This window comes from Oryx dammah, unplaced genomic scaffold (assembly GCF_014754425.2).
Source record: "Oryx dammah isolate SB20612 unplaced genomic scaffold, SCBI_Odam_1.1 HiC_scaffold_27, whole genome shotgun sequence".
In the NCBI taxonomy this organism is placed as follows: domain Eukaryota; kingdom Metazoa; phylum Chordata; class Mammalia; order Artiodactyla; family Bovidae; genus Oryx; species Oryx dammah.
This window is the reverse complement of record NW_024070211.1, coordinates 73,651,667-73,666,257: the sequence shown is the minus strand read 5'-3', so window position 1 is coordinate 73,666,257 and position 14,591 is coordinate 73,651,667. Positions and strand designations below refer to the sequence as shown.

General features: G+C 39.0%; 1 protein-coding gene across 3 annotated transcripts in view; it reads left to right on the top strand.

Moving 5' to 3' along the window:
- The first annotated feature begins 11,628 nt into the window (after positions 1 to 11,628).
- The window catches only part of MAP3K19 (mitogen-activated protein kinase kinase kinase 19), a 58,613-nt gene continuing 55,650 nt past the window's right edge, over positions 11,629 to 14,591 (top strand). For all 3 annotated transcript variants that reach the window (XM_040228500.1, XM_040228499.1, XM_040228501.1), the window contains exon 1: positions 11,629 to 11,933. The gene's annotated coding sequence lies outside the window, so the exon portion shown is untranslated. The remainder of the gene's footprint in view (positions 11,934 to 14,591) is intronic.

The window sequence follows — 14,591 nt, the reverse complement described above, 5'->3', positions numbered from 1 at the left end:
AGAACTATAATATGATTTATAAAGGGAAGCACAATGGTTATTCAATTTCTTAAAGCTCTTTGTAAAATCAGTGGTGTGAAAACAATCAAGTAACCTTTCTGAACACACAGGCAATATCATGTATCCTAAATAAGTCCACTGTTTCTTGGACTAGAAAGAGTTATAGCCACCAAGGCAGGAATCTCTAGAAAATTTCAAGAGAAGTAATGCAAACTTCCTTAACTCATCATTCATTCACTCCTTTGTTCATTCAACAAGCACCTGTTAAAAGCGGCTTCTATGTGCCTGACCCTGTTCTAGAAACTGAGAAACAAAAACTTAAAAACAAGATGCCTGCTCTCAGGAAGTTTCAAGTATAATTGAAGTCCTTCTAGGTGATAATGCTAAGTCAAGAACAGCTAGTTCTAATTCCCAAGTTGGTAACTTAACTTCTTGTCTGGTATTAGATCCAGAAAAGACAGTTCCTACTGGCAGGTTGACTTAGTTTGCCCATGTTTACATGTTCCTATTTAAACTATTCTATTGTTAATGTATTGTTGAACTCAGAATGTGAAAACAAAAGAGTTAAAAAGAGTCATAAGAATTATGTGCAAGTTTACAGAATGAGCATATTCTAGCTGTGTGGGGTGGTGTGTGTGGACAATTAATTACCATATTTTACATAGGCATATTCTTATTTAATCTCTGATTTTCCTTGTTATGAGGAAAGATATGAATATGGAAATGAACAATTCTGGCTACAAGTGATGAATAAATGTAAAATTTTAGTATAATCCCGACCTTTTGTATCATATTGTAAGACCTGCTAACTACATTTACATTAATATCTCCAGATATGCAACTATCTGCTCCTCAGAGCCCTTTTACCATCCACTTTAATCTAGATGGACTAGGCTAGATGGACTAATTTCAGTTTCAACTGCTTCTGCTATTTTGCTATAGTGAATCTTATATCTTCCATTTATCTCTGCTCTTTGCTTTTGCCCATCTATGTACTACAATATGGTCTTCCCTGTTGGCTCAGCAGTAAAGAATGCGCTTGCAGTCTGGGAGACCTAGATTCAATCCCTGGGTCGAGAAGCTCCCCTGGAGGAAGGCACAGCAACCCACTCCAGTATTCATGTCTGGAGAATCCCAAATCCCATGGACAGAAGAGCCTGGCAGTCTACAGTCCATAGGGTCACAAAGAGTCAGACCCGACTAAAGTAACTGAGCACGTACTGCAATATACTTCCAAATATGAAATACTTAAATCACTATTTGTAACCAGAGCCAGAGCCTGGGGGTTGTTTAATTTGTCCATGCACTATAGTAGAAATGTCTCCTCATTGTAAAAGTTTCAAACAATATGCATGAAACAAATGGCCTCCTTTACCATCTTCTCTATTTCTATACTCCTAAGATGAGCGCTAAAAAATTGATGCTTTTGAACTGTGGTGTTGGAGAAGACTCCTGAGAGTCCCTTGGACTGCAAGGAGATCCATCCAGTCCATCCTAAAGGAGATTAGTCCCAGGTGTTCATTGGAAGGACTGATGTTGAAGCTGAAACTCCAGTACTTTGGCCACCTGATGTGAAGAGCTGACTCATTGGAAAAGACCCTGATGCTGGGAGGGATTGGGAACAGGAGGAGAAGGGGACGACAGAGGATGAGATGGCTGGATGGTGTCACCAACTCGATGGACATGAGTTTGCGTAAACTCCGGGAGTTGGTGATGGACAGGGAGGCCTGGTATGCTGCGATTCATGGGGTCACAAAGAATCGGACATGACTAAGCGACTGAACTGAACTGAAGATAAAATCACCAATACCAGTTGAGTGTAAATAATTTTAGACTCTTTCCTATATTTTTACATAAACATTTATAGAGACACAATATAGAGTTTTAATTCTTTTAATTAATCTTTGCACAAATAAGTATGTCTATTCACACATACCTCAGTGTTCATTGCAGCACTATTTACAATAGCCAAAACATGGAGGCAGTCTAGATGTCCATCAACAGATGAGTGGATAAAGATGTGGTACACATATGCAATGGAATACTACCCATCCATTAAAAGGAAAAAAAATTGAGTTAGTTGAAATGATATAGACAAACCTAGAGCCTGTCATACAGAGAGAAGTAAGTCAGAAATACAAAACAAACATCATATATTAACCTATATCTATGGAATGTAGAAAAATGGTACTGATGATCCCATTCGCAGGACAGGAATAGAAGTACACAGAATTATGGATGTTGGGAGGGGGTGGGAAAGTGGGATGAATTGAAAGAGTAGCCTTGAATAGCGTTGACATATGTACACTACCACGTGTAAAATAGACTGCTAGTGGAAACCTGCTGTAAAGCAGAGGGAGTTCTGCTCAGTGCTCTGTGATGATCTAGAGGGGTGGGATGGGGGGGTGCAAGGGAGGCTCAAGAGGAAGAGGATATATGTACATGGATAGCAGACTCATCATGTTATACAGCAGAAACTAACACAACATTGTAAAGCAATTCTATTCCAATAAAAAATAATGTCTAGTACTTGATGCCGGCCAAGCATTCATGCAATAACCCGATGAGGTAGATACTATTATTATCATACATCCTCCCTTAACAGATGAGGAAACTGAGGCAGAAGCAGCACAGGTAATGTGCCTAAATCACATGCCTACTAAATGGTAGGGCTGGCTTCTAGGCATGTGCTCTGAACCTCTTCAACCTCCCATATCATACTACATGCATAACTTGGCAACTCACTTTTTTTACCTGCCTATATGATTTGGAGCCCATTTAGAGCATTATATAAAGCTCTTTCCACCTTTTTTATACTGTTACACAGCATTCCAAAATTCAAAATATGAATGCACCACTCTTTAGTTTTCTACCATAACTTGATATGTAGACTATTTACTATTTAAATATTTACTATTTAAAGTTAAAATAAATAACATTCTTAGATGGGTGACAAGTACATGGGTTCATGATACTATACTGTTTACTTTGCATGTTTGAAATTTTCCATGATAAATGTGTTCCCCTCAAAAATACTGGAATAAAAATTAATTATGCCTACATCTCTGTGAACATGTGTGAAAATTATTCTAGGGTGGATATGGAGGAATGGAAATGCTGGGTTGAAGAGTATGTACATTTTAAAGTATAACAGGTAGTACCAGATCACAATGTCCAAAATGAGCATTACTAATTTATATACCCACTAATAGTGTAAAAGAGTAGCCATTTCCCCACACATTTTATACTGTGAATCATTTAAGATTTTGCCAGTATGTTGAACAAAAAATGTTTTGCTTTCCATCTCCCTGAGCCCTGGTGAGATTAAACAATTTTCCCTGTGTTAGTTGACCATTTATATTCCTCTCCTACGAAGAGCGATTTCAAATCTTTCACTTGTTTTTCTGTGGGATTGCAAGAATCTGTGTTTTTTATAGAGTCTATCCAGATGAAGCTGACATTCAATCATATTTGGCTGCCAAGACTTTATGGAACATCATTTTTGGCTCCATCTCTTAAAGTTGGGGCTGTCCCTGCTCACATTCTCTTTCTGAGCAGCAAAACATAACACCTAAGTCAATGAAACCAACAACTCCACCCCATATACCTTACTCAGCATCACAAAAAACCCTGGTCTCTCTATCAAATTTCTCTAGACCAGTATGCCCCTTGGATCTCAATGTTTTCCTCCATCTCTTTTCTCTGTCGACCGAGATGCCCAATTTATCTTCCTTCCTTTCCTTCACCATCACCCTACAACTCGCCATTCACTCTACCACCTTCTAGGTGGAAAAGAAGAGATTTGGAAGAAAGTGTTCCTCAGAAAAGTGTTCGTTCCTTAAAAGCAGCAGGTCCCTTCATGGTCTTCCTGAAAACACTGCCTCCTTTTTCTACAACTGCACCGCAGGGGACAAATGGGTCCTGCTTAATATGCAGAAGACGTAGCTCACAACCAATCCACTGCTGCCTCAGCAAAAAAGCCCTTTTCAGAATTGTAAAATCCTTTAATCCTTTCCCACTCAATACAGTGGGGTTGCCCAGATATTCAAAAGTATTCATTAGTGTATTTTTATAGCTAAGATTGGATTCAAAACTTCAATTTTTGTCCTTTTCAAGCCCCTCCACTTGCAGCATCTCATTTGCTACTATCGTTCACTGAAATCCTTTCTCCTCCTCTCTACCTAGCCAGAAAAATAATAAAAAACATAGCTCTATTGAGAACTTGAGCTTGTCCCATAGTAAGCAAAATGCCACTACATGAAATTCTTCATTGTTTTTTCACTCTACTGTGTGTACATTGAGTTCTAGAAATAGTCACCAAGAACCTTCTCTGCATAAAATATAAAGACACAATAGCAGAACAAAGATAATTAAAAAGTGTTACTTGTCTTCTAGAAAATAGAATCTAAAAGAGAGATAAAAATAACTCTAAAACAAGTCAGACTCTGTCATAATAGAAGTACAAAATGACAGGAGAATAGAGTGGATTGAAGGGGTGCTTATTGGATCAGAGACACTAACAGAGCCTGGGAACTATTAATACAAAGGCCCTGAGGAGTATAGCTGAATGAGAGCTGGCTTTGGAACATGGTGACCACCAATGAAGTGAAATGAAAGTCGCTTAGTCGTGTCTGACTCTTTGCGACCCTATGGACGTCTATGGAATTCTCTAGGCCAGAATATTGGAGTGGGTAGCCTTTCCCTTCTCCAGGGGATCACCAGAGGGAGGACTTTATCACTGCGTCATTTCTCATTTCTGGATTTTCCTCCTGTAATGAAATTACTTTGCTTATTTTCTATTTTAGATTCTCAAACTTTTGGAATCAGAGGGGTTTTCTGGATTCATTTTACTCAACCCCTTCAATTTATAAATAGAAAAATGGTCTTCCCTGGTGGTGGCTCAGACGGTAAAGAACCTGCCTGCCATGCAGGAGACTTGGTATCGATCCCTGGTTTGGGAAGATTCCCTGGAGAAGGATATAGTAACCCATTCCAGTATTCTTGTCTGGAGAATTCCATGGACAGAGGAGCCTGACTGGCTACAGTCCATGGGGCCACCAGGAGTCAGACACCACTGAGTGACTAAGCACAAGCCCAAGTCACATAGCTAGATTACATTGAAGATGAGAATTCAGTCTAGGTATTCCTCTTCTAGGGCTGCTTGCTGCTGCTGCTGCTGCTGCTGCTAAATTGCTTCAGTAGTGTCCAACTCTTAGCGACCCCATGGACTGCAGCCTACCAGGCTCCCCGTCCATGTGATTCTCCAGGCAAGAGTACTGGAGTGGGTTGCCATTGCCTTCTCTGCTAGGGCTCCTTGCTCCCCTCCAAAATCTTTATTATTTTAATTTTTCTGCTTTTCTGTCTCTTGAAATACCTGATATCTCCTATGGGGGGAACTCAAAGGCATGTTTCAAAGATCATTGCATCCAGTAGCTAAATGTGTATGTGTGTATCATATTGTCGAATCAGATGCATGCAGATCTAAAACATCATCCACTATCAAGCTTTATGAATAATTTCAGGGGTATAATCAATCAACAGGAACAGGCAAAGCAGGGAGAAGTGTGAGACACAGAGGGAAGCTCCCAGGTCCTTTCTTCCCATGTAAGACATAAGCTCTCTGTAATGAAACATTTCCGTTTTACAGACATATAGCTGAATGATTTTTGTAACATTTTTCAGGAAGCCATGCTCCTTAACTTCATAGATTTACCATAGACAATCCTAAAGTAAGGATTTCCTGCAACGAGCACATTCTATAAACAAGGATGCTCCTCCTAGCAAATAACCATGTATCTTCCAGGAGTTTCAGTTATTGTTGTGTTTACAATACTGAGTTATTCATCAATACTTTCTTTCTTTGTCTGAGAGTATCTTGACTTCTTCATCCCCAATAATGGGAGAGGAATGGATGAGGGCCACTATATTAACTTCGTCCTGCCCAATATTTAAATATTCAATAAAAAGTAAATAGGTGTCATATATGTACATCTTCCATAACACTACCAGATTTTCCATAGTGAGAAAAAGAAAAAAAAAACTTGTAGTTTTTCCATATTTAACTATGATCAGAGGTGGCCATGTGGGGACCGGGGGGGTGGAGGTAGGAAATGGAAATGTTACAAGTTTGTTTCTGAGCATCTTTAAACATAGTCTATAAAAATGTTATTTCATGTTGAATTCTTGGGGCTGAAGAAGAAATAGAGACCTCAGGCAAGCAGTCATTTCCCAAGGCCTTTTATTTTATTCTGCCTTGATTTTTACAAAAATGTACTCATAAGAATATCCTTCAACCAAGAATACTGTTAGAGTTTTATATTTTGCCTTCAAAGCTTCCACTCACAAGTAGGTACTTACAGTAAATCAAGCACCAATTGCTTTTACATTCACCTCTGACTTCCACTGCTACACCTTACAGTCTTTTCTCTGTAGAACTATCAATATGATTAAAAAAGAAGCAGACATTGTCACTCTGATAGTGCTCTGATAGTTTTATATTGCACTTGGAATAAGTCAGACTCCTATGATGCCTATGAGGCCCTTCAAACATGGCCCCTGAATACCTCTCCAATCTCAATTCTAATACCTTCACCATCTTCCTGTAACTTTTGACAAGTTATGTTTATATACACATTATGACCTTTGCCCCAGCTGTTTCCACTGTGTAGAATGTTCTGCCATCAACTATTCAAAGGACTGGCTGCTGCTTTTCATTCAAATAGTAGATTAAATGTTTACCTATAAGGGAGACTTTCCATGTGCATGCAATCTAATAAAACTCTTTCTGCCCACAACTGTCAGTCTCTATCACTTCAATTTTCTTCTTGGCATTTGTAACCACTTGATAGTACCTTGATTATTTATTCATTTAGTCTACAATCTTATTTATCTGGTATTTCTACAGTGATGAGAATAAAGCTTTGTACAAAAAGAGACATTCAAGATATGATACTAAATGGATAAATGAGTGGGCCCTCCTTTTCCTTCAGGTATACCTTCTGGTAATTTAACCTTACACCTCTTATTTGCTGTCCATAGAAGAACTGGTCTAAATAGCATAGCCTACTATATTCCTGGAAAATCTAAAACATTCTTTGCTCTAATATCGTGACTCAGCTCCTCCAATTTGTCTTTATTGTTATTGTTTCAGGTTAGGTCAGCATCATTTTCCTGACTCTTTTAAAAATCTTCTCACTTTTATATCTGCCACTCTCCTTGAATTAATTTTCAATCCTGCTGTAAGAATTTTTCCAAACTATAGGCCTGAATGTGTCTCCATGAATAAAATCTTTTTTTAGTCTTTATTGAATTTGTTACAATATTGCTTCTGCTTTGTATTTTGGTTTTTTGGCCTTAAGGCATGTGGGATCTTAGCTCCCCAGCCAGGGATCAAACCTGCACCCTCTCCACTAGAAGGCAAAGTCTTAACTGCTGGACCACCAGGCAAGTTCCTGAATAAAATCTTTTAATCTCTCTCTCATTTCAGCTGGAAATGGTCTCACTTCCCCTTCTCCTCATTTATTCTGCATGCTAACTGCACACACATACACGAAACACAATTTTCCCAACATTTCGTGCCTTTATCTTTCCTTTGGACATGCTGTTGTTTCGTCTATTTGTAATGTCCCTCTGTCTATGGTTTATACCTGCTGAACTATTTTCACCTCATATAAATATCTCTCTTTGAAGTTCCCTACGCCCTTCTGTTAATCCTTCAGTTGGTTCAGTTCAGTTCAGTCGCTCAGTGGTGTCTGACTCTTTGCGACCCCATGAATCGCAGCACGCCAGGCCTCCCTGTCCATCACCAACTCCCGGAGTTCACTCAAACTCACATCCATCGAGTCGGTGATGCCATCCACCCATCTCATCCTCTGCCGAACTCTTCTCCTCCTGCCCCCAATCCCTCCCAGCATCAGAGTCTTTTCCAATGAGTCAACTCTTAACATGAGGTGACCAAAGTACTGGAGTTTCAGCTTTAGCATCATTCCTTCCAAAGAACACCCAGGGCTGATCTCCTTTAGAATGGACTGGTTGGATCTCCTTGCAGTCCAAGGGACTCTCAAGAGTCTTCTCCAACACTACAGTTCAAAAGTATCAATTCTTCAGTGCTCAGCTTTCTTCACAGTCCAACTCTCACTTCCATACATGACCACAGGAAAAACCATAGCCTTGACTAGAAGGACCTTTGTTTGGAAAGTAATGTCTCTGCTTTTGAATATGCTATCTAGGTTGGTCATAACCTTTCTTCCAAGGAGTAAGCATCTTTTAATTTCATGGCTGCAATCACCATCTGCAGTGATTTTGGAGCCCCAAAATAAAGTCTGACACTGTTTCCACTGTTTCCCCATCTATTTGCCATGAAGTGATGGGACCAGTTGCCATGATCTTTGTTTTCGGAATGTTGAGCTTTAAGCCAACTTTTTCACTCTCCCCTTTCACTTTCATCAAGAGGCTTTTTAGTTCCTCTTCACTTTCTGCCATAAGGGTGGTGTCATCTGCATATCTGAGGTTATTGATATTTCTCCTGGCAATCTTGATTCCAGCTTGTGCTTCTTCCAGCCCAGCGTTTCTCATGATGTACTCTGCATATAAGTTAAATAAGCAGGGTGACAATATACAGCCTTGACGTACTCCTTTTACTAGTTGGAACCAGTCTGTTGTTCCATGTGCAGTTCTAACTGTTGCTTCGTGACCTGCATATAGGTTTCTCAAGAGGCAGGTCAGGTGGTCTGGTATTCCCATCTCTTTAAGAATTTTCCACAGTTTATTGTGATCCACACAGTCAAAGGCTTTGGCATAGTCAATAAAGCAATACTGGTACTCTCTTGCTTTTTCGATGATCCAGCGAATGTTGGCAATTTGATCTCTGATTCCTCTGCCTTTTCTAAAACCAGCTTGAACATCTGGAAGTTCACAGTTTACGTATTGCTGAAGCTCAGAATGTGACTAGGTCTAGAGATAAGTCCTTTGAAGAGGTGATTAAAATGAGATTTAAAAAGCTAGCTTAAGACTCAACATTCAAAAAACTAAGATGATGGCATCTGGTCCCATCACATGGCAAATAGATGGGGAAACAATGGAAACAGTGACAGATTTTATTTTCTTGGGCTCCAAAATCACCACAGATGGTGACTGCAATCATGAAGTTAAAAGATACTTGTTCTTTGAAAGAAGAGCTACGACAAACCTAGGTAGTATCTCTTAAAAAAGCAGAGACATCACTTTGCTGACAAAGATCCATATAGTCAAAGCTATAGCTTTCCCAGTAGTCATGTACAGATGTGAGAGTTAGATCATAAAGAAGGCTGAGCGCCAAAGAATTGCTGCCTTTGAACTGTGGTGTTGGAGAAGACTCTTTGGGAGTCCCTTGGACTGCAAAGAGATCAAACCAGTCAATCCTAAAGGAAATCAGTCCTGAATATTCATTGGAAGGACTGATTCTGAAGTTGAAGCTCCAATACTTTGGCCATCTGATGTGATGAGCTGACTCATTGGAAAAGACCCTGATGCTGGGAAAGATTGAAGGCAGGAGGAAAGGGGGATGACAAAGGAAGAGATGGTTGGATGACATCACTGACTCAATGGACATGAGTGTGAACATGCTCCGGGAGATAGTGAAGGACAGGGGAGCCTGGTATGCTGCAGCCCATGGGGTTGCAAAGAGTTGGACATGACTGAGCAACTGAACAACAACAAAAATGGGCCCTAATCCAAGCATACTTATGAAAAGAGGAGATTAAGTAAGACACATGGAGAGACACCAGGGAGAAAAGGCCATGTGAGGACACAATGAGAATGATCCATCTGCTAACCAAGGAGAGAGTCCTCAGGACATAAGAAACCCACTGACACCTTGATCTTGAACTTCCAGCCTCCAAAACTGTGACAAATTAAATTACTGTTGTTCAAGACACCCAGAATGTGGCATTTTGTTATGGAAGCCTTAGCAAACTAACATATCCCCCCAAGTTAGATAGTCCTCTCTTAAGTTTCCTTAGAGCCTTTTACACAGCTCCATGCTGGCCTTATCACCTAATATGGTCCTGGTTTTGCATGCTCATCCCATTACTGTTTCTGAAAAACTGAGTTTCTATTAAACAAAACAAAACAAAACATGATCTGAATGACTATTTCTGAAAACGAGATTGAAGAAGAGGATTACTCTTTGGGGAATCAAGTGAAAGGTTCATGGATTGCAGACCAGTGTGTACCCAAGGGTAACCTACAGAAATGCTAAACATCAGAAACTACAGTACTTGAAACTTTCTCTTGACATAAAAGCTTAAAAGAGTACTATTCTTCCTGTGAGTAGAAATAAAGGAGGATAGAGGAAGTAAAAACAGAGTAACAACCTATGTGTACTTGGATTCATGTCAAACTGGGTCAGGCTGAATTGGGTGATGAAACAGTATGCATAAACCTAGCTGTTTCCCAGTGGTTTTTACCCTGAAGTGTGTGTGTGAGTGAATATGTGAGTATATGAGCGTGTATGTGTATGTGCGTGTGTGTATTGCATGTTAGCTTAGTAAAAGTGGTGAATATTTCAACACTGTAGTCAGGCTATTCAGATTTAATCCCCAGCTCTACCTTTTATTAGCTTAAAATGTCTTAGCCTCAATGTCCTCACCTGTAACATGGGAATGATGGTGATTATACTATCTATTACATAGAGTTGTTGTGAAGGTTAAATGACATCTTTAATGTAAAGGACAGGGACTTCGCTGGTGGTCCAGTAGTTAAGATTCTGTGCTTCCACTCTAGGTGTATGGTTTTGATCCCTGGTTTGGGGAAATTCCACATGTCATGCAATGCAGCAAAAGAAAGGGCTGCATCTCATGTGAAGGATGAACCTAGTAAGCATTTAATAAATGTTAGTTGTTGCTATGATAAAATATCTGAACTCTATTCAGTTGAGTATATATAGTGTGAAGTACACGGTTAGAAGAGAAACCCTCGCATGCTACAGGAAGTGGTAGAAAGAATTTGGCAGCACACAGATGTCAGATGACCTTCTGTTTTGGACTGACCTGAGTCTACTTCCTCATGAGTATACTTTGGTAGACCATAATTTTAAAGTCTCTTTCACCTGGGTTTATTACCACTAATGACTCAGACAAAAATGCAGTCTATTTATTGAAATTTTTGCTTGATAATAGCACAAGTCCAGTGTTCTTGCCTGGAGAATCCCAGGGACGGGGGAGCCTGGTGGGCTGCCGTCCATGGGGTTGCACAGAGTCGGACACGACTGAAGCGACTTAGCAGCAGCAGCAGCAGCAGCACAAGTCCAGACAAGAAATATGATCTCGTATAAGAATTTCCATTTACTAGTGTTTTCTCGAGCATGATTCTAAGGATACAACCAGTTTGGGGATAATCTATGGGATCCTCCCCGTAACCTATATTCAGATTTGGAAAGGGACCTATTTGGCACATTACAGTGATTATAAAGGTACAGCTTTCCTGGAAAAAATCTCAGTGGGTAAGGTAACAACGACATTTGTGCCAAACATGCAAATGCATAGGAGTCTAATTCTTTCAAGCATTTAAACAGCAACTCTGAAGAATGTGCAAGACTTATTTCCCTTCTTGAATAAGACTGTCCCAGTTTCAAATCTCCAAGCTAAATGCACAGTGGATGGTTGCCCAGGTGACAGCCCGTAAACTAAGCAGTCTGCAGCTAACTGAAGAGTTTGTACACACAGAACCAGCTGTAATTATCTTTTTATTTTACAAGTACTTGGAGCTGTGAAACATTGGCAAATAATCAAAGAAAAAAATCTATATCTATGCTGCTTCTAAATGGATCCCTTGTTGAAGTGTGCGTTGACAGCTGTTTTTAGGAATCAGTGCCTTGATGAATTAGGATGATGTTGACTGCTGTTTGTCTTGGTGTCTCAACTGTGTACCAACTTCCTCAGCAAAACATAGAACAGGTAAGCCGAATCTCCACTTTTCACCACATTTTATGTTGCAACTTTATTTTCTCCCCAGGGATGTCCCAATGGAAGAACATTAGGTAAACTGATAGAGGAAACTATATCCTAATCTTAAATAATTATATCCTCAGAGTTCTTGGAATAAGCTATTTTTGACTTTTCAAGTATTGAGATAATCCCTTCTAATACTTTATAAAAATGACTCTAGACCATAGGCTAACCGCATAAGGATAAAAAAGTATACAAAAATACTTGTGTTCATTGAATTATACCCAGGAAAAACCTTTTATTTTAGTTTAATCACCTGTATATCTGTTAATTTTATTTGGTATAAACCTTGAACTACTCGGTATTATGTATCCTCAGTCGTATTTTCTCAACATGAAAGGGGATTCTCATTATTTTAAGTCTTAATACATAAGACTCCAAGTCAAATGTATATTACAATAAAAAGATTTTGTTTTACAAGTAGGTTAACCATGCATATAATTAAAAATAAAAATAAAAATAAATGGGCTTCAACAGATGCTACGCCAGAAATCCCTGTGGAATGAAATGTTATTGCTTAAAAATATCATCAGTCCTAACAATCCTAAAAGAAAAATTGAGAAAAGCTTTTTTATAAAAAAATTTAAGCTGTGAATGTACAGCGTGAAGATCAGAAGAGGAAATGGAACTCACTAATAAAAAGCAAAGTGGGTCTGTCCATGATAATTGAAAGAGCACTGCTATATGTTGATTCAATCATCGTCTTCCTTCGGTCACAACTGAGTGCAATGGTAGATGATGAAACTAAGACCACACTGCCCAGTATTATAGTGATTTGACATGATAACTCTCAGACCGCAGTTGGCTTAAATCTTAATTTTATTTTTTATTTATGAGATAGATACTACTTTTGAAATACTCTCACTTACAGAGCTTAACTACAATCCCATAACATATATTGTCACTTCATTGCTAGATGCGATAACCTAGGGAAAAAATACCTTTGAGGTTTTATTTCCACTTTATGAGTTAGCTAGTGATATAAATATGTATTTCTCATCTAGTTGTTATTTGAATATCTAATTTTCAGCTTTATTGAAGGACAGGTTCTAATCAACTTTTGTTTCTGAACGCATTTCTTTTAACTGAAATGATACTGCAAATACTGTTTCAGTAATAAGTATATAAGTGCAACTTGCAAAGCCGTTTGCTGGAACAGACATATATATGGGTTTCAAATTTTTCTGTGGCCTGATTTTGAGGGTATCATTTGCTCATCAGCTTTTTTTTAAAGTTCCAAGTACCCTGCTTATTCAATGTTAATGATTAGGATAATGATGCTTAAGTGACAGCAATCAACCAAATGCCTGCTTTATTTAGAAGAACTGAAAGGAAACTGACAGGCACTGCTGGTGGAAGTGGAAATGGTATAGCCACTGTGGAGAATAATCCAGTAGTGTTAGTGAAATTAAATATACTCAAACCATTCACCTCAGAGGAACACAGGCGCAGTGCATAATAAAGCCTAAAAGGGCTACTTATCACAGTGTTGCTTGTGGAGTGGGAAGTTGGAGGCCACTTAGATGTCCATTACTAAGGGAAGAGACACTGAATATGATCCTTACTATTCAACCGTTAGAAACAAACAACCAGAGGTACACATAAGTATAAGGCTAAAGCTTAAGAACAACACGTCAAGTTAAAAAATAAGTAACAAGATCTTTAGTACATTATCGTTTGTGAAATTTAAAATATGCCCACACACATAACAGCACCATTCGCCTTGCAAAGATACATACATATCTGAGGATACCGCTTGGGCACGTTAGACTGGGTTCCTGTGAGGCAGAGAGGAGAGGCAGAACGGAGCAGAGATGAAGGTGGAAAAACATGAAACGAGAAAAGTCAGACATGGCCCAATACTGCTAATTAGGAATATGATTAACCCACATCCCTTTAAGGTCCAACAAGGAAATGAAAATAGGCCTATTTTACAACTGTTCCTTTATATGCTAGTTGCGTTAAATGTTTTGGGCCCTCCTGCTCTCATCTCTCCAGCATGAGATCCCGTTTTATTTATGCCTATGTCTAGTTTTCCTCATCTGTAAAATATGGGAAACAGTACTACTGTTCTGATGGTGCTGTTTGAAATGTAAAAGTAAAATATATGCAAAGCATTTAGAAGAGAATATGGCATGTGGATCTTCCCTGTAGCTCATATGGTAAAGAACCTGCCTGCAATGCAGGAGACCCAGGTTCGATCCCTGGGTTGGTAAGATCCTTTGGAGAAGGGAATGGCAATCCACTCCAGTATTTTTGCCTGGATAATCCCATGGGCAGAGGAGCCTGGTGGGCTACAGTTCGTGGGGTCGCAAAGAGTCGGACACAATTGAGCGACTAACACTACTACTGCTATAGCATATGGTAAGCATTCAATAAATGTTGGAGATTATTGCTGATATTATATTATCCTTAGTATGTAACATCACTTGGAGAAAAAGTAGAGGAAAACTTGAGAAACTGCTTCTCTATTTCCGTTTATTATTTATTAGAAACTTGGAGGAAAAGCTAGTATTTATCCTAAGAACTTTAAATCAAAAGGAATAAGTGGTAATGATAAATGTCAACTAGAAAGTAAAGTGAATTACAAAGAAAATTGTGGATTGT